Source organism: Phyllostomus hastatus, unplaced genomic scaffold, assembly GCF_019186645.2.
Source record: "Phyllostomus hastatus isolate PE091 unplaced genomic scaffold, TTU_PhHast_1.1 phas_contig_65, whole genome shotgun sequence".
Classification (NCBI taxonomy): Eukaryota; Metazoa; Chordata; class Mammalia; order Chiroptera; family Phyllostomidae; genus Phyllostomus; species Phyllostomus hastatus.
The window spans coordinates 10,008,860-10,029,162 of record NW_025333932.1 but is presented as its reverse complement, the minus strand read 5'-3'; positions in this window follow the sequence as shown (position 1 = coordinate 10,029,162).

The window sequence follows — 20,303 nt, the reverse complement described above, 5'->3', positions numbered from 1 at the left end:
GTTATTAAGTAAAATAAAGGTTATTTGAACACAAGCAGTGTGATCTGATAACAGATGGCGACTACTAAGTAACTAATGGGTAGGGAGCTCCACATCGTGGAGATATTGGACAAAGGAAAGATTCACATCCCAGGTTGGATGGGGCATAATAGCATGAGATTTCATCATGCTACTCATAACCACATGTAATTTAAAATGTATGATTGTTTATTTCTGAAATCATTCATTCAGTATTTTGGGATATTGGTTGACTGTAGGTAACTATCTGAAACCACAGAAAGCAAAATCACAGATAAGGAGAAACTACTGTAGTATATGCATTCAGGTATTTCTTAGCTCTGTCTGCCCAAATTGCTTAGAAACAACACCTCAGTAGGAATTAGTACACCCAGAGCCCAGATCTTGGTGTCCAACATGCCCCACTAAAATGAAGGAGGGTTCCTTTGGAAAAAGGCCAATTTCAATGTGAGGTCAGAGGAGGAACAATTTGAGCCTAAAATATCTTGTTGTGTCAGAAAGTAAGAAAGTGTTCAAATAAATAATTTAGGTATGTTGTTCAAATATGGGAATGAGCTTGAAGGTGCTCCCATTGACCTAAACTGGAATAATTTGAGAAGCAAAATAATCGAAAAAGTCATAAATTATAAACCATTGGGGAAAAATAAGAATCTGTGAGTACACACTGTAGGGAGGGAAAGAAACAGAGAGAGAAAGGAGAAGAAATTATCTTCCTTTCTGTAGAATACCACTCAATGGTAAATATGGAAGAAGTGCCAAAAATTTTAAAAATCACCTTTTTTTATCCATCATAGTAAATAATGGCTCAGGTAGGAATTATCAATGAATGTTAAAGCTAGAAGGAAATTTTGATTAGGAGCAGGATATTAGCTTAGTCTTAAAGTATTTCCGCACAGATTGCTTATTTGCCACAAGGAAAAAATAGTAACTATGCAGCAGAAAAATTGGGCAACAGTTTGGGTAATTGAAATTCACCTTCCCAATAAAGGCGATGAAAAACATGCGGCTTCCAATGTGATGCCCTGAGAAAGACTTGATATCACCTGTATAGTATTCTGGCCTGGAATCTATGTCTGAGTCTAATCATGAGGAAACAGCAAATTCCAAATGAGAAATTTTCCATTAAAAAAGGTAAAGAGGGTGTTGATTGAATTCAAGGCACCCTCTAGGGAAATGTTCCACATTAAAGTATACCAAAAATACATGACCAGTAAATGCAGTGATTTTTGACTTGACCCTGTAATAGAGATTAAAAAAAATACTCTGAAGGACAGTATTAGATTCACTGAGAAATTGGAATAAAGATGGCAAATTATATCAGAACTTTTCACTGTTATTACATGAGAATATTCTTACTATTGGGAAATATACAATGAAGTATTTGGGGGTAACAGTCCAAAATGTATGCAATTTACTTTAAAAATTTTCAGAAAAAAGCATTGTGTGTATACACATATTACATATATACATATGGAAACAGGGTAATTAAAGAAGATGGGAAAATTTTAACAACAAACGGATCAAGGCAAAAGCTTTGTGTTCTTTAACTGAGTCTGATTTTTGAAACTACTCTGCAAGTTTGAAGTTATTTCCAAACAAAATTTTTAAAAAATAAAAGCTATATTTGGCAAGACCCTCTCTACCTCTGAGCATTCGGTCAACATGTGTCTGGGAGTGTCAATAATAAACCATAACTGAGGTATCATTTATTATTTTATTTTTTTGTCTCCAGCCAGATGAAGCCATACAAAAGGAGAGTTTCAAAACCAGTGCCCAACTTCTGACCAAGATGGTGGCATAGGTAAACACAGATCACCTCCTTGCACAACCATATCAAAATTACAACTAAACTATAGAAAAATCATCACTCAGAAATGTCATAAATTGTGATGAATGGAAGTCTGACAACTACAGAATTGAAGAAACCACATCTACCCAGACTGGCAGGAGGGGTAGAGACTTGGAATGGGCTGGTCCCACATCCATGTGTGGTGGATAAAAATTCAGGAGGCATATGTTGGGATTGGGAGTCCCAGCCCCATACAAGGCTCCTAAGCCCAGGGTTACCATGCCAGAAAGGTAAGCCCCCATAACTTCTGGCTGCAAAAACTAGTGGGGATTGAGTCAGTGGAAGACACTCATAGAGTCCCAGGCAGTTCCTCTTAAAGAACTCATACCTGTACTTACTCAGACTTACTCCCTCTGAGCTCTAGCACTGTGGTAGCAGCTTGAAAGACACTAGTGGCACACATGGAGGAAATGAACTGTCTGGCATCAAGGCGAGAGCTGGGGGACTGCTTTCTCCCAGACAGAAAAGCAGGCAGAAGCCATTGTCCCTATTCTGAACCCTCTCCCCATTCAGCCAGAGGCAGCTGGTGGGTGTTATATCTGAGACTCCATCAACCTGGCTAACACTGTTTGCCCCACCCTGGAGATTCCCTGAGACTCTATCACACCCAAATTACTGGCACACCCAAACTGTTAACCATGACTTTTCCATATGAATAGCTGGTCTTGGCTCATGCTTCACAACTTCCTAAATCCTATCAAACAAGCAATAGCTAGACTCAGTGAGCCCATAGCTTCCATCTTGTTTGTTAAGTGACCCCAGGCTGAACACTAGCAGCAGCCAGGCTAGATTCACTGCTTGGCTTCACCTGGGAGTCTCCAAGCCCAACACAAGTGGCAGCCATCTCTAATTGCTTTGTAGTTCATGCAGGGTGGCCCTGGGAAGAACACAGGTGGGAGTTGAATTTGGCCTAAATTACCTGGCAAACCCCAGGCCCAAGGCACCCAGGGGACAGCTATAGGCCATGTCAGAGCACAACCACCCTGCCCCTGCACAGGTGATCTTCCAAGAAGGGAGGAGGTTGGTGGTCGGTGGTCAGTGGTCATAGCTAGTCCTTGTAGCTGACTGGCCTGGGTAAATTCCTCGCACTGACTTGCCAACAGCAATCAAGGCTCAACTACCAGAGGTGCACACATGAAGGGTGAACCTCTGGTACTCAGGTTGGGTGATAGGAGAGGCTGTGCCACTGGACCCTACAGGACAGACACCTACTACATTAGGCCACACTACCAAGACACAGAGTCAAAGCAGCTCTACCTAATACATAGAAACAAACACAGGGAGGTTGCTGAGTTGAAGAGACAAACATGGCCCAAATGAAAGAACAGATCAAAACTCCAGAAAAAGAGCTAAACAAAAGGGAGATAAACAATCTATAGATGAAGAGTACAAAACACTGATTATAAGGATGCTCAAGGAACTTGGTGAGGACCTCAGCAGCATAAAAAGACCCAGTCAGAAATGAAGGATACACTAATCAAAGTAAAGAACAATTTACAGGGAAACAACAGACGAGTAGATGAAGCTATGAATCAAATCAATGATATGGAACATAAGGCAGAAAATACAACCATGCAGAACAATAAGAAAAAAGAATTTTTTAAAAATGAGGATAGTATAAACAGTCTCTGGGACAACTTCCAGCATTCCAACATGCTCATCGTAGGGGTTCCAGAAGGAGAACAGAAAGAGCAAGAAATTGGAAATCTATTTGAAAAATTAATGGAAGAAAACTTCCCTAATTTAGTGAAAGAAATAGACATGCAAGTCCAGGAAGCACACAGAATCCCAATCAAGTTGGACCCTAAGAAGACCATACGGACACATACCCTAATTAAAATGCCTAGGGTTAAAGGTAGAGAGAGCATCTTACAAGCAGCAAGAGAAAAGCAGAGAGTGATCTACAAAGGAGTTCCCATAAGATTGTCAGCTGGTTTCTCAAAAGAAACTTTGCAGGCTAGAAGGGATTGACAAGAAATATCAAAAGTCTTGAAAAGCAGGAACTTATAGCTAGGATTGCTCTACCCAGCAAAGATATCATTTAGAATCAAAGGGCAGATAAACAGTTTCCCAGACAAGGAAAAACTAAAGGAGTGTATTATCACCAAACCATTACTACATGAAATGTTAAAGGAACTTATTTAAGATATAGAAGATAAAAAACTATGAATGGTAAAAAGACAACCAACTCAAAACTATCAACAACTGAATCTGAAAAACAAAAACTAAGCAAACCACTAGAACAGAAATAGAATACAGAAATGGATATCACATGGAGGGTTGTCAGTGGGGAGGGGGTGAGGGAGAATGAGGGGGGAAGATACAGGGAATAAGAAGCATAATTGGTAGTCATAAAATAAACAGGGGGTGGTTAAGAATAGTATAAAAAATGTAGAAGCCAAAGAACTTATATGTACAACCCATGGACATGAACTAAGGGGTGGGAAGTCTGGAGGGTGAGAGGGGGTGTGGCAGAGGGGAGATAAAGGAGAGAAAAAAAATTAGGACAACTGTAATGGCATAATAAATAAAATATAAAAAGTTGCTTAGATTAGCAGAGTTTTATAACAATGTTCACTTTCTGTGGATCCATCTTAATAGGTTTTTTATTCTTTTTACTTTGTCTAAATAACATTTTTAATAAATTTGTTCACTTGGTGTGCAAATCAACATCAACGGCTCTGAGATCTTGTGTAGTTCTCTTTATTTTGAGATAGACTAAAATGATCTACTTGAACATCATGCACATGACTAGATAAATAACACAAGATACATCTATTATGCTTCTCCTCTGCCAAGCACTATTTTAAGCACTTTGCATATATCAGCCTATTACTCACAATTCTGAGGTATGTCCCTTATCCCTATCTTTATGGATGAAGGAACTCAGTGGTGGAGAGATTAAGTAACTTGTCCAATGGCACACACTAGTAAGTAGTAAACTGGACTTTGAACTAGGCTGTCTTACTGCTCTTAACCACCACATTATATAAAAAATCAAAATTATTTTCTGGGATTGTTTTTGAACAAAAACTAGTCACCATCTATCTCCACCTTTTAGGAAGTTTGAAAATATTTTTCAAATCTAGCAATATGTATCACCTGCTGAAATCATTATTTTATTTTTCTCATTATCAGTGCAGTGCCATATTTCCTGCTATGAAAGCAAAAAAGTACCTATGATTGTTAATAAAAGTACAATTATATTTATTGAAGAATACATTTTATAGCAAGTCATATTACCATAAACTATTAAAAATGGCAGTTTTTCCAAAATTATATTATATTGATTATGCTATTACAGTTGTCCTGATTTTCTCCTTTTGTTCCCCTCCACCCAGCAACCCCCACCCCCTCAGGCAATCCCCACACCATTGTTCATGTCCAGGGTCATGTGTACATTCTTTGGCTACTCCATTTCCTATACTGTACTTTACATCCCCGTGGTTATTCTGTATCTACCTATTTGAACTCCTTAACCCCCTTACCTCCTCATCCATTACCCAACACCACCGTCCCATCTGGCAACTATCAAAATGCTCTCCACATCCATGACTCTGTGTGTGTTCTACTTGTTTGCTTAGTTTGTTTTTATATTCAATTGTTGATAGATATGTATTTGTTGCCATTTTATTGTTCATCATTTTGACCTTTTTCTTAAATAAGTTCCTTTAACATTTCATATAGTAATGGTTTGGTGAAGATGAACTCCTTTATTTTTTTCTTGTCTGGGAAACTCTTTATCTGCTCTCCAATTCTCAATGATATCTTTGCTGGGTAGAGTAATCCTGGCTGTAGGCTCCTGTTTTTCATGATTTTGGATATTTCTTGCTAATCCCTTCTAGCCAGCAAAGTTTGAGAAACCAGCTGACAATCTTATGGGAACTCCTTAGTAGGTAACTCTCTCCTTTCCTCTTGTTGCTTTTCAGATTTTCTCTTTATCTTTAATCTTGGGTAACTTAATTACAATGTCCCTGGGTGTGTTCTTCCTTGGGTTCCCTTGATTGGGACTCTAAGATTCCTGGGCTTGCATGTCTATTTCCTTTGACAGATTGGGAAAGTTCTCCATTATTTTTTCAAATAAGTTTTCAATTTTTTGCTCTTCCTCTTCTCTTTCTGGCACCCCTATGAATCAGATGTTGAAGTACTTAAAGTTGTCCCAGAGATTCCTAACCCTCTCCTCATCTTTTTTTGAATTATTGTTTCTTCATTCTGTTCCAGTCGGATGTTTATTTTTTCCTTTTGTTCGAAATCATTAATTTGAGGCCTGGTTTCCTCCCCTTCACTGTTCGTTCCCTGTGTGTTTTTCTTTATTTCACTTGTATAGCCTTCATACCTTTTTCATTTTGTGACCAAGCTCAATCAATTCTGTGAGCATTTTGATTACCAGGGCTTGAACTCTACATCAGATAGATTGGTGATCTTCTCATCGCTTAGCTCTCTTTCTGGAGTTTTGCTCTGTTCTTTCATCTGGGCCATATTGTTTTGTCTCAGCACACCTGTCATGTTGTAAGGAGATGGAGACTTAGGTATTTGTCAGGGGCGGGGGGGAGGGAGGGCAACCTTCTTTGCTGTGTTGTGGCACTGTCTGTGAGGTCAGGGTCAGAAAGAGAACAATGCTGCTCGCTATCTCTGTTCTAGTCCCACTTTCCAATGACCTCTCCTGTGACACCGGGAGTTTTTCCTGCCTTTGCAACTGCCACAGAATTTTACTGCTAGAGGTCTGGCACTTTGCTTCGGGTCCTTTCCCCCAACCCCCATCCATCTCCGCCCCCACCCCCCCACCCCCTGCCCCACTGGTCTGGATGAATGTGACCTTGGTTGTCAGAGTTTTCTGCAGTTTGATTTTCTGGCAGTTCTGGTTGTTTATTGTTTTTAAATTGGTTGTTGCTCTTCTTTTGGTTGTGCAAGGAAGTGACACTTTTCTACCTATGCCTCCATCTTGGCCAGAACTCCTGATCTAAGCAACTTTTTAAAATGGCAACTTTTTTGCAGTTGATAAGTATCTACTGAAACCTAAATAAGTACATTTAATCCCTAAAAGATACATAATTTATCTAATGTCCATCAGACAGTCATTGAAATACCCAATGTAGTTCTCTTAGAAGCAGTGGTGTACTGAGCTGGCTTAAACTGTCCCATAAAAGCTGACTGTTACTTTTTCAGGAATTTTACATGTTGGTTGTTAAACTATTTATAGCATGAAATCAGCCATGATGGAAGAATTTACACTAGGGAAATAGTCAAAATACAACTGGTTGGGTTTTGTTTCTAGAGTAAGTGGTTTGAAACACTTCTTAACAAACCACTTCCCAGGAGAAGCATAGCACTTGGATTTTATTAATGAGAGTCTTAGTTTCATATTGATCATATATTTTTAATTTTTGACTAAAGATTTTCTTTGTAATTTCTTGAAACATCACTCCTGCTTAGGTTTTAAGATTATTTCTTCTAAACCAGGTGGCACCTCTCTAAGTATGGCTATGCAGTAGAATCATCTGGAAGTTTTTTGACATCCCAACACCACGATCTACTGAGTTGTAATCTATGTGTGATGGGTGAGACCCAGTCATCAATGCTTTTCTTAAACCACCAAAGTGATTCCAATGCATGTCACATTTGAGAATCACTGTATCAAGTCTTCCAAAGTTAGAAATTTAACATAGGCTATTATCATGTTGCTATCAATTAACATAGAGTAAAAATTCATCAAAGTCCAAAAGTACCAAATGTCCCCAGTGTGACACTAAGTAACAGTAGGTAGTGAAAATACTACCAGAAAATCAACCCAGATGTAATCAAGTCCTTTGTTTAGGAAAGCAAGTGTTTACCTTTTATTTTTGTCATTTCCATGGGAGCAACACAATTAGCCATTATCCATGACATATGGAAAAAGTGAAGATTTAAAAATAGCCAAATTGGATCAAGAAAGGGAAAAAACTATAAAATAATGCTAAACCTTTAAAAATATAAATCATCATTCAGCAGAATTTAGAAAGTAAGGTCAAATTACTTTTAAAATGCAGTATGGGACTCATTTTTGAAATAGCATTTCCCACATTTAGCTATTTATTTATTTATAAAAGGATCGACCCTAGCCAGTGTGGTTCAATTGGTTGGAGCATTGTCCCATGAACCAAAGAGTGACAGGTTCAATCCCTGGTCAAGGTGCATACCTAGGTTGTAAGTTTGATTTCAGTCAAGGCATGTATGGGAGGCAACCAGTCAATGTTTTTCTCTCACATGGATGTTTCCCTTTCTCTCTTCCTTTCTCTCTAAAAAGTAATGAAAAAAGAAGTCCTTGGGTGAAGATAAGAAAAATGTTTTAAAAAGGGAGATCCATGATGGATTGTAAAATTTCAGGTGCCTGTTATGTGGACTGGAATTTTGGCACATTTATTGCAGCATGAGATTCTACCCTTAGTCACTGGTTGTTCACAACATTTCACTTGCTCTGGTAGTACAAAGTGGACATCCCAGCAGTGCCAAAGGGTTGATGCTCCTATGGTTAAAAGGTCTTAAAAACAAGATCTGTGACAAGTTTAAGTTTTATGTCCATTAACAAGATCATTGTATTGTTAGAATTTAAAATGAATATGATTTTTTGAATAATCAGGCATTTGTCATTAGAGTACCATTATTCTTGATCTGCTATAATTACATTTTTTCATATTATTAGTGCATATGAATTGTATTAAATATGTTAAATAATGTAGAATAAATTAATGATAAATTTTAATTTTAGGATTTCCAAAATAAATCATTGGGGGTCTTGTAAATTTGGCATCTGGAGAATATTCACTGCAGTAAAAACCAGTACCAATTTAGATTTTTACTCAATTCTATCTTGCATTATGTCACATTTGATATATTTCAGTCCCTTCTCTTTCAGCTAGATTATATGCTGAAGGTCAGACTGGATCCTATACTGCTCTGTGTCCATGAAAGCTTCCAGAAAATGTGAGGTCACAGACAACTATTCATTAAATACTTGACTGATTTGGGGAGGTTCAGGGCCCTTACTGCATATGTCATGTGCTGGAGAGGCAGTAGGAGGATAATAGCAAAAACCCCACAAGTGTCATGGGAAAACATGGGTTTGAACTTGGTTTGGCCATGTATTACCTGTGTGGCATTAGGTCACAAACTCTTACTTGCAATTTTCTAATGTGTATGATGGAGCAAAAGTAACTTCCAGACACATTGGGTGGGGGAAGAAAAAATATGAAGTGCTTGAAAGCACTTCGTAAAGTGTAAAGCATTATTCACATATAAATATGATCAATATGTTATGTTCCATATAAATATGAATCATTCTATTCAGTATACAGGGATATTTTTGTATTTTTGAGTGTTATTTTTGATGAGGGTGCTCCAAATAATGACTGTTTATAGAACCATTATTTTTATGAGGCTCCTGAATGACTAGTTGTTTAAAAAAATGGAGAGAATAAAGTTAACTATATTACAGTCTTGATTCATTCCACTAGTAAAGAAAACAGACAGACAAGAGGCTTCAGCATCTGAAGTCCTGGTTCTCTTGCCCAGAGCTAGGTCACCTTGAGTAACTCATTTACCATCGTTAGGCCCCAGTTTCTTCATCTTTAAAAGAAGGACTGACCTGGATCTCAATTTTTTTTAATTTTATATAATTATAATGTTACCAAAGAGGGGGCCTGGTCTTGAGTGGGTCTGCCTAGGGCTGACATGTAGTGTATGGGTTCTTGACTTTGTGTAGGAAAGATTTCACAGCATGAGTCTGGGGGACTATGCTGGGAACAGAAAAACAAGGAAGGGTTTAGCATATAAGAAGCAACAGGAGAGCCTAGGCTGAGCTGTCTTAGCTCACTGAGAAGTCAGAGAAAAAAGGGGCCTTGGGGACAGGTTCAGGGAATTAGCCTGGGAAAAGCTGCCACTCCCCATTGCTCCTCTGATTGCAAGTCTCAGGATCCCTTAGAGTTTAGGAGATGCATGCCTATGGGGGAAAGGAGAGGGGAATGCCACTGGCCACTCCCCAGAAGGATCCTGTGAGCAGTGTCTTGTGTTTGAGGTTTTTATCTCTCTCTTGCAGGTGGGAATTTTGGGGAAGTTCCCAGGGGAGGGTTTCAGCAGAATATTCACCAGTTCTCCAGGTGTGCCCTTTCAGGGTCACAATCTCTACTGATTGGTCAGTGCTAGAGCAGGAGGTCGTTAGTCATTGCAGTGGTCCTGGGGTTGTCTACCTGGTTTTGCTGCTTTTCTGGGCTTGGAGCTGAAATACAACTGAGATCTAGATGTTATCTCTGGGGAGGTGACCTTCTGCATCTGGCTGTAAATTGCTCTACCAGTTTGTTCACCTGTCTGTCTGTTTCCCTATTCCACTTACCAAGGAATTCTCCTGGCTTCATACTATCCTGCCTCAGTATTTAATATAATTGGCTATTTAATATTGAAATAACCTTATGATGTTTGTAAACTTTTCTATTTTAATAGCTGCTTGCTTCCTGAAATTCTAGAAGTTGTATATAGACAGAGATAAGCATTTTATATTTTTTCCCTTCCCCATCTCACCCCACCAATTTTCCATCCAATAAATCTCTCGTCATCCTTCAATCCCATGATGATTTCTCTGAATTGTCTCCAAGGAGGAGAATTTAAAACTCCCTCCACTGTCTTACAGCAGCACTATAACAATGTATTGCCATCACTAACTCTAGATTGAGAGCTCAATTGAAGAAATTTATAATTTTTAAATTTTTTAAATTTTCAGCCCACACTGTTGGATTCCTTGAAGAAACTTTGTAAATGTTTGTTGAATAATGAATGTATGAATGAGTAACACTCACCAATTCTGACCACAGCATCCTTTGCGAAAGGCCCTCCATGCTGAGTTTGAAAACAAATGGGTAGATTTCACACAGTTTAGCCAAGGTAAATTATTTTCTCGAATTTCACAGACAATGAAAAAGAGTGAGAGGCCACTGTTAAAACATGCTGTCACATGTAATGTTCCCTGCTTTTCTTTTGAAATGGTTAGGTCTGGAATGTTAAACTATAAACAGGAAATCTGTCCCTGTGTCTCTGGTAGGTCACATGCTGGGCCCAAGGATAGTTACATACAGGATTCCTGTTAAATTCCTGATTCCACAAGGAAACTTGAAGGATACTCTTACTTAGAAATCATAAAAGTCAGGCCAGTCCATGGATTAATAATATGATTCAGATTTAATTCAACATGTAACGTGGAGTATAAGTTACATCTACCATTGCCAACTGCACACTCTGCATAGAATTCATGTTGATTTTAGATTTTTTGAATTGCTGACATGAGTGCCAAAATATTTGGGTGGAGAGGACAGAGGAATCATCAGGAAAGCACAGACTGAACTTCCTTTCAGTTCTCTGTGTACTTGTGAGCTGTATTTATAGTTCGTTAAATCTAGAATTCCTGCAAGATTCATCAGAGATCCACAGTCAGCCTGCTGATTTGTATCTGTTTTACTGAGTTAGGTGTATGAGATCACTTTCAGTGAGACCAATCCACATACAGCAAATGTCTACATAGAAGCATCTTGGTCTCATTTGGATCAAAACTCTCTAAATAGACGGTGGATGAGATGGAGAGAAGGAATTTGAAATAACTCCCAGGTGTGCAGAAAGGACATAAATCTATCCTGACAAATGAGGCTCTCCTCCCTAGAGAAGGTGGAAAGAAGTATCATCAAATATTCAGCTGGGTCTGTGACTTTTTGCAGGATGTACTCCAGAAAGTAAAAGGATGTTCATAAACCACTAGAACACCAAATAATTTCTTCACCCAGCTTTCTGGATCCCAATGAATAAAGTGAAAAACACATTATTTCCATAGTCATTGTTAACAACATTGTGTTAAAAACACCACTTTCAACTAGTACCCTGCTCAATAAACCATAGCCTGAATTCAATTGGCAGTCATTCAGTCAACAAACATTATTGCTAAACAATAATGATGAGAGAAGGCTCTGCCTTCATTTAACTGAGTAACCTCAGGGAGACCTGGAGGACAAAAACATGCTGAGGGTAGTTCATTGAGAACAAAACATACACTTTTAGTGAGTTTGCGTTGCGACCCTTCAAGGCCTGGAAGGTTCATAGTATTCATGCAGATGGAAGAAAATGCTCATAGCCATGGGGATGCTTGACATGCCTTTATTCACAGATGGGTGAGCCACACACAGTGCAAGCTGCCTGTCTCCTTTCATGGCACATGTCATGGTCCTTGCTCCCCAGTGTGTCACCCACTGTGACACCTGTCCCCTTGCATGTCTCCCATCATTGCCCTCAGCAGGGAGTCCCTACCTGTTTAAGTACTATAGGGGATCAGACCTGGAACATAACATAATATAATTCTGTGCATGAGAGCCCACATCATGTTATGGGAACAGTTTATCGACCCAGTCTCAAGGCCATGAGAACACAGATTATCAAACCCCTCCAAGGCTGTGGGAACACTGCTTCCCCTAGTTACCCAGACACCTGGGTGAGGAAGCCAGATTGCCTCCACTTATCCTATAGAGTTGTTTGTTGTTCTTTGAGGACAGGTTTAAGGGCAACAGTAGATGTGATCTTCTTAAGCATAAATGTTCAATAGTCCTGGCCTATATTATCCACTGTTTTTCATTAATAATTTTTCCTAAAGACAAAGAAGACTCCTTAGAGGTGATATTATTGGCATTTCTATACCTGGGTCTTCATAACACAACTTCAATCAGCATTTCCCTTAAGACTTCTGTGTGGCTCAGCATTACCTTGTTGCAGGCAAATTACTTACTCTACCCTATAGTCACAGACTAGGATACCTGAGGGTCTTCACAAAAATGAGTGTCTTATATGCCTTGTAGCAGTTTCATGGCCAAACATGACCAAGCATGGGGGTGTTCATAAGTACATGGAAAATCTTCCTGCATTGAAAGAAGATGTAACAGAGGATTGAAACCAAACCACAGAGAGAAGGCAGTGGGTGGAGAGAAAAACCCCAAAGTGGAACCGAAGATTAAAAGCAGTTTGTTCTCTTTGTGAAGAGAGGGTTGCAGGAGGACGGAGCTTGCTGAAGGCAGTCAAAGAGCATGTGACTCAGCAGAAGGCAGCTTGTATAGACCATACCTGGCTCACATGGAGGCTGTAAGAGGGGCAAAGGCAAACAGGGCAGATGCCGGCCCTCATTGGTTGGAAAGGTAGACTTCCAACACACTGACTTCCAGCACACATGGGATTTGGGGAGAGAATTTTTAAACAGAATGCGGTCTGAAGCCACTTTCTCTGGCTTTTTGCACCACACTGGCGAGAGAGGCAGATGCCAGGACTGCTTTGGCTTCAGGCTCTACACAGTTGAAAGTCAGCTCCCGGAGGCAGGGTTCCACGAGGGATGTGTGCCTTGCTGTGTGCCAGCCCTTAGGATGCTCTGACCCGGTGCAGCACTGCACATGGGTCCTGGACTGCTTCCCCTCTCTCACCCTGAGAACAGTGCACGGAGGCTGAGAGCAACACACGAAGATGTGAGCTGGGAAGTTCCCTGCAAATGGAGCTTCCCCTGGATGACTGCCTGGAGTGATCCCGAAGCACAGCCCAGACCTTGAGGGAGAGAGAGTTGCTGTTGGAAAATTGTGACTCAGGCACCAAAGAGAGAGATGGCCTGGAGCTGAAGAGATGGTGACCCATTCAAATGACAACTTTGGGCTACAGATAAGCAATAATGGGGAACTTCTGGACATGGATTTGGACTTTAATCTTCCTGGGGGTGGCTGGTTTTCTATGTTTTGCAGGAGAGGTTGGCAGGAATGCTTTCAACCCCTCAAATTGGGAACCCTGTTAATAAAAACCTATTTCCTTCCCCACAAATCTCCAAATGTGTTATGTGTATACATGGTGATAAACAGCTGGACCCCAAGCTGCCTGTCACTTTCCATTATCTGGTACAGTAGGAACCCTTATGGCACTCAGTATGGGTCTTTTCTGTTTTTACCAAATTAGGTTGATCTGGGGAGCCACTTAAGTACAAAGGTCAAATTCTGCTTTTGCTTTTCTAGATAGCCTGCATGCTTAGTAAAAGGTATTAACTGAGATAGTCTGAAGAAGGATGCTGAACCAAAGGCAAGATAAATTTTAAATGTTTAAAAAATAAGTTAATTAAAACACACAATTGCAAGCTTTCTTAAAGTACATTTTTTTGCTAACAATATACTTGATTAATAGGTTATGTTCTGGAAACAAACTTTTTGTAGAATAATACAGACTAAGTTGTTTTAGCTGGTACTTTTCAATGTTTTAAAAATGTTTTTTATCTCAAGAATCAGAGGGAGCAAAGGAAAGATTTCTTTCCATTATGTCTTAGAGTTTAGAGCAATTTGAGTGCAAATAACTTGACAGAATCCACCCTACTCAGGGAAGTCACAGCTCCTGTGTAGACAACATGGTGCCCTCATACTCAACAAATTAAAGCTCTTCCTCCAGTGATTCTATATTAATATTATTAAAAGATGAATGGAGGCAAATTAAAATTTTAAGAGTTTATTTGAGGAAAAAAAAAAGATTTGAATCTGGCAGCCCCAAATGGAAAGTGGTTAGAAATGCCCCACCCACAGAAGCTCAGGGAGAGACTTTTATAAAGAAGAAGCACAAGCAAAGCAGCAAAATTATTTGATTGTCTGTAGCTTAGAATTGACCTCATTAGGAAAATCCCAGTGGCTGTTTGTGACTTACTGTCCTTAGGTTTTGATTTATTAACCTTGAGGCATTTACAAGCTTTGGTTTTAGTTTGCTTCTATAGGCTGCTAAGACATTAGAACCACTTCAGTCTAATGTCCTTGAATAATTAATTTTACAGCATGCATAGAATGAAGAAAAGAGAAAAAGTAATTTTAAATGGACTGAAATATTTTTAATAGTTCTTAGGGGAAGTTCTGAAAATTTATATCACTTCTTTTAAGTCACATAAAGATCAACTTCAATAGACAATAACTTCTCTACTTAACTTTGCCTATGTAAAAAATACATAACATTCATTGAGCTTTTACAATATAGAAACTATTTTAAGTGCATTACATACATAATCATATTTTATTCTTACAATAACTTATAAAATAGGTCCTTTAAAAAATCTATTTTACAGGTAGGACAACTGAGACACAGAGTGGTTAGGGCCTTGCTCAAGGTCATACAATTGGTAAGTAGCAGATCTGGAATTTGAATCAGGTCAGCTTTCTTAAAGCCAGTGCTAGTGACCACTGCACACACAGCCAGATATCAGGTTTCTCTTATTTGTTCCTCAAATATGATTACTAAATGGCATCTTTTAGTCAAGCTGAGCTGTTAAATTAGCTTAAATAGCTTAAGCTAATCTATTAAAACCATTTTCTTTAAAAAGTATTGTATTGTTTGACCTGCTATTTTACTTCTAGGGACCTAGTTTAAAAAAATTTGCAAAGATGTGTCAATGAAAAGATCAAGGGAAAACCAGATTTTTAAAACATTTGCATGCATTTGTATAACAGCATGTTTAAAACAATGACATGGATCTATATTTATTGACAGGAAAGATAATTACAACATACTACTGGGTGAAGAAAGTTTACAAAATAGCATGCAGAATTTTATCCCATTTGGGGGATAAATATGTATATATAATGATTATGTTTATTAATAAATATTTATTAACTATTCATGAATGAAGTTACATGTTTTATGTATTAATTTATGTAAATTTCAAAACAACCTTCGGGAGTAGGTACTATTTTTGTTCCTGTTTTACAGATCCAAGAAAGTGAAAGACTGAACTATGTGCCCATTAATATGAAGAAATCACCAAAAAAAATAACTATTTCTGCATGGTGGAATTTGGGGGAACTTAAACATAATTTTTTGTATTTTACATTTTCCCAAATGAATATTAATTATTGATGTACCAGAAAAATATTTTTATGTTGAGAAGGAAGTTTTTTATTGACTAATTTGCTTTTTCTACAGCTATCACAGAAACTTTTTTCTTCACAAAATGATCTCGGTAAAAAGGGAAATAGTCACAATAAATCATTTCCTCTCATGGGTCTCACAGCCTCTGGCACCTGTTCAATTATGGCTAGGAAATGTGATTTAGTAAATTTATCCAGAGAGTGTATTAGAAAATAATATAAGACTTTTTGAACTTGGAATCATCTTGGAAGTTGCTTTTTCCACCACCTTTAGCATTGTGGCAATGTCACTGGTCCTGGAGTCAGGTGAAGCATTCCTTGAAAGTGGGAGGCCACCCAGGTAGTAATGAGTTATTCACAAGCACCCACAATGCTCTTTTTGGAGGCAAGCACCTCTTTCAGTTCTGTGTAGTCAAAACCAGAAACAGATGGCCCTGGATGGGTAGTTCAGTTGGTTATAGTGTCATCCCAATATGCAAGGTTACAAGTCCAATCCCTGGTCAGGGCACACACAAGAATTAACCAATAATGCATAAAAATTGGTGGAACAATAAATTGATGTTCACCCTCTCCTCCCACCCCCATTCCTCTCTTTCTAAAATTAGTAAATAAAATTGTAAAAAAAAAAAACAGAAACAGATGAAGTTATAGAAATATGAGGTCTGTCCAGAAGGTATCCAGCCATATAATATGAAAAATAGAGACATTTATTGAAGAAGATACAAGATACAAGAAACATTGTACACAGGACAATGACACCTCAGTCCCATTCAAAGAAGGCACCTTGGGACCTTACATAGTACTCTCCCAATCACCATCAGCTGCTCCATCATATTTTCCTGAATCTCATCAACAGTCTGAAATCTCTTCCCTTTCAAAGGTGATTTTAGTTTTGGGGAAAGCCAGAAGTCACAGGACACCAAATTTGGGCTGTAGGGGGCTGAGTCATCTGGGTGATTTGATGTTTTGCCAAAAAAACTCTGCATGAGACATGGTACATGAGTGGGTACATTGTTAGAACAAAGCTGTCAGTTACCAGGTGCCCATAGCTGTGGACTTCTGAATCATCCGAAGAGTTTCTTCACAGGAATGTTCAAGCTTAATGCAAAATTTGATGCAGATTTGTTGCTCTACTTGCTCAGTCATTTTGAATGCAATGGCCACACACTACACGTGCTCACTCAGTGGCATCTACGGCACCTATTGACCAATACAGTGAAGTCATCAGTGCTCCCACATGTGCATTTCAGTCCACTCTCCTTGGCTGCCAGGTTACATCGATGTCACGCAAATCATTCTCAATGACTGGTCTTTTTCAGGACAGACGTTGTATACTTGGTAAAGACTTGGTACTACACCTTTGAACAATTACAAACTGGGAGACTGAGAATTTGTCACCACTGTTAAAAATCCCCATATATGAAAGTGATCATTCTAGGGCAATAAAGCCTAACATTGACCTTGAAGTGCCAGTTGGGTATAGACTACACCATTACACAGACCTGCCCTTGAACTACTCTCTGCTAAGAGCCTCAAAAATTCCTTTCCAATAAAATAGGAAATTAATATAAGAACCAAACTATTGAGTATTTCTGTTTTCTGATATTCTCAATATTTGTGATTTTTAAAACTTTACAATAAACAAAACTATAGAACTACAGTAGAGTTCTCATTACATGATTGAGATTCACTCAACAGGATTGGGAGTAAAAAGGAGAAAACTGTATTTGAACAATGATTAAAATAAAATTAAAAAAAAAGAGATTCACTCAACAAAGTGATTCCTCTATAGGTCATTTTAATCAAGGGTCTGGTATCCAAGTGGAATGACCAAATAAGCAGCAAATCTTAGAGAATGTTGCCTCAACATAGTTTAGGGCTATTTAGCTTTATTATAAAGCACAATAGCATGTTTTCGGGAGTGGTTATTTTCATAATAACAAAATAAAGAGCCAAAGCATCACTGCACTTCAAATAATATGTGCAACACTTGCACATTTGAACTGGGTCAGCAAGAGCTTGTACCCTTATAGAATTACATATTTTAAGAATTTCACTATCTGCTCTTTGTTTGGAGTGGTTTATTATAAAGTTATTTTCTTGACTCCTTTACCCACTTCGGAGAGCTAGATTTCATAAATAGTTGTAAGTCAGAAGAATCAACCTCAGTGACATGGAAAATTATTCTGAACAATGCATAATGTCATGGCAGGCTACCAAACCACTGGGAAAATGTCAAAAGGAAGTCATTTGGTTCTAAATGTGAATGACAAGGATGTTAGTTCACAATGTCCAATCAAGACATGTTATACTGGGGTCTCAAGAGAAAACACTTTAAATACAGCTAAGGTCACAGAGGTGAATGATCTTATCATTGCTGGATCAGTTCCCAGCTGGCAGAATACAGACTACTTCCTTTACAAACCGATTTTCCTGGCTTCCTACTGTGAACACAGAAGATCCTGAGCAGGGCTGGTATGTTCCACATTTGAGGACCCTCTCTGTATCTCTTGCCCTAGATTTACTCCCCAAGAAATATGCTCAAGGAGGAAGAACAAGCCATGTTCAGATACTTAGCAATGTTACCAATGCAATTTCTTAACAATGTAGCATTCCTCTAGTTCATTTCACCACCATGGTACCAAGATGAAGGGACCACAGACAGGAAGGCTCTGTCTTTCTCATTCCTTCACCTGTGTCACCTCCTCCCTTGACTCTGTCCCTTTGATCCACTGCTATTCAGCATGCAGTCTAGGGACCAGCAGTATGAGCATCCCCAGGGTGCTTTTAGAAATGAAGGGTCTCGGGTCCTGCCCAGATCTGCTGAGTCAGAATCTGCATTTAATGAGGTGCTTCAGGTGATTCCTGTACATGTGACAATACATAGAATATCCTTCTAACTTTGTACTTTGTCCTGATGACAGGGTAGCTTAGGACATTGATCCTTTTTGGTATTTTCATTTCTACTGTCATCCACTATAATTCAAGGAATTAACAATCTAGAAATCAACCCTCTTCTCCCAAGCTGATATAAGACAAATACAGTACAACCAACATTTGTTTAACCTTTTACTACTTAGTACATACTTTCATAATCATGTCCAATTGGTGCTCAAAGCATCCCTGAGATACAGTAGGCAGGGATCCCAATTCTCATGTTACAGATTAGGAAGTTATGGTTGTCAGATGTTAAGTGACAGGCTCCAAATCACATACCACTTGCTTTCTGACTCCTTTTCTCCCACACTATGATGATCAGACAGAAGCTCTAAAACTAGAAATGCATGGCTGCAGAATAAGGCTAGGAAATAAAATAGAAGTCACTGGAAAAAGTGGAAATCAGTTGCGTAATTTATAGTCACCTTCTCTGATTTCATCCCCCAATGCTAGGGACTTACAAATGGATCTATTAGCTTTTCATAAAAGTATTTGGCCTCTTTTTCAAGTAGGAGCTGAACATAATCCTAAGCAAGGGAAGATGGGAAAGCTAGCCATGCACATGGTGTCCTGAGAGTGGTCCCCACAGGCTCACAAGCAGGAAGCATCCTGAGTCAGGTGGTCAAGCTGTGGCCCCACCACAGGTCAGTCCTCTAGGAGAGCAGTCCCCAACCTTTTTGGCACCAGGGACTGGTTTCAGGGAAGGCAATTTTTCTACAGACTGGGACATGGGTAGGGGAGACAGGAGGCAGAACTCAGGCACTAATGTAAACAAAGCTTTACTCACTTGCTCGACACCTCATGCTGTGTGGCCCAGTTCTTAAAAAACCACGGACCAGTACTGGTTGTGGTCTGGGGCTTGGGGACCCCTGCTCTAGGAAATTTTTAGCATCTGTTTCACCAAGTTCACACGTTTCACAACAGTCAGTCATGAATGATATGACCACCACACTTTCTGAAGAGATCTCTTTCTAGGCAATAGCCACATTTGCTTTATATATTTCTGTTTTTGTCTGATGTTTTCCAAAGCTTATTATAGCTTCCAAAACAGCTTCACTTTGGGGTGTTTTCTCATTAGGAACAGACAGGCAAGTTTTTCAGAGAACAGTTTCTCTGCCAAACCATTGCCAGGTATAGTTCCCTCCATGTCTGGAGCTGCCCAGTGTGCTGGTGGAATGGTCAAAGGCTGAGCCTCTGTGCCCAGATTTCTGTTCTAACTGCAGGTGAGTCTTCAGCAGACCACCCATAAAAGGAAAAAAGAATGAGAACATCTTTGACAAATCAAATTCCATTACCAAATTTCTACAGGTTCCTTTCAAGAGTTTCAGGGTGAAAGGCAATTTGGCAATTTAGGAAGTTACTGAGCAACTTTGGGAATGCAGACCCTCTTGATACAATTTCCAAAATGTTTTCCTCCTCAAAATTCAAAGAAAGGGCCAGCACTCAGGGATGGTGCAGACTCCAACCATATCTCAATCATCTGTTTTGTGAGTGAGGGACTGTGTTCAAAGCATGGAAGTGCTGACACCCCACAGTGTGTTCATTATGGTGGGATTTCTCGATACAGCTGTGTG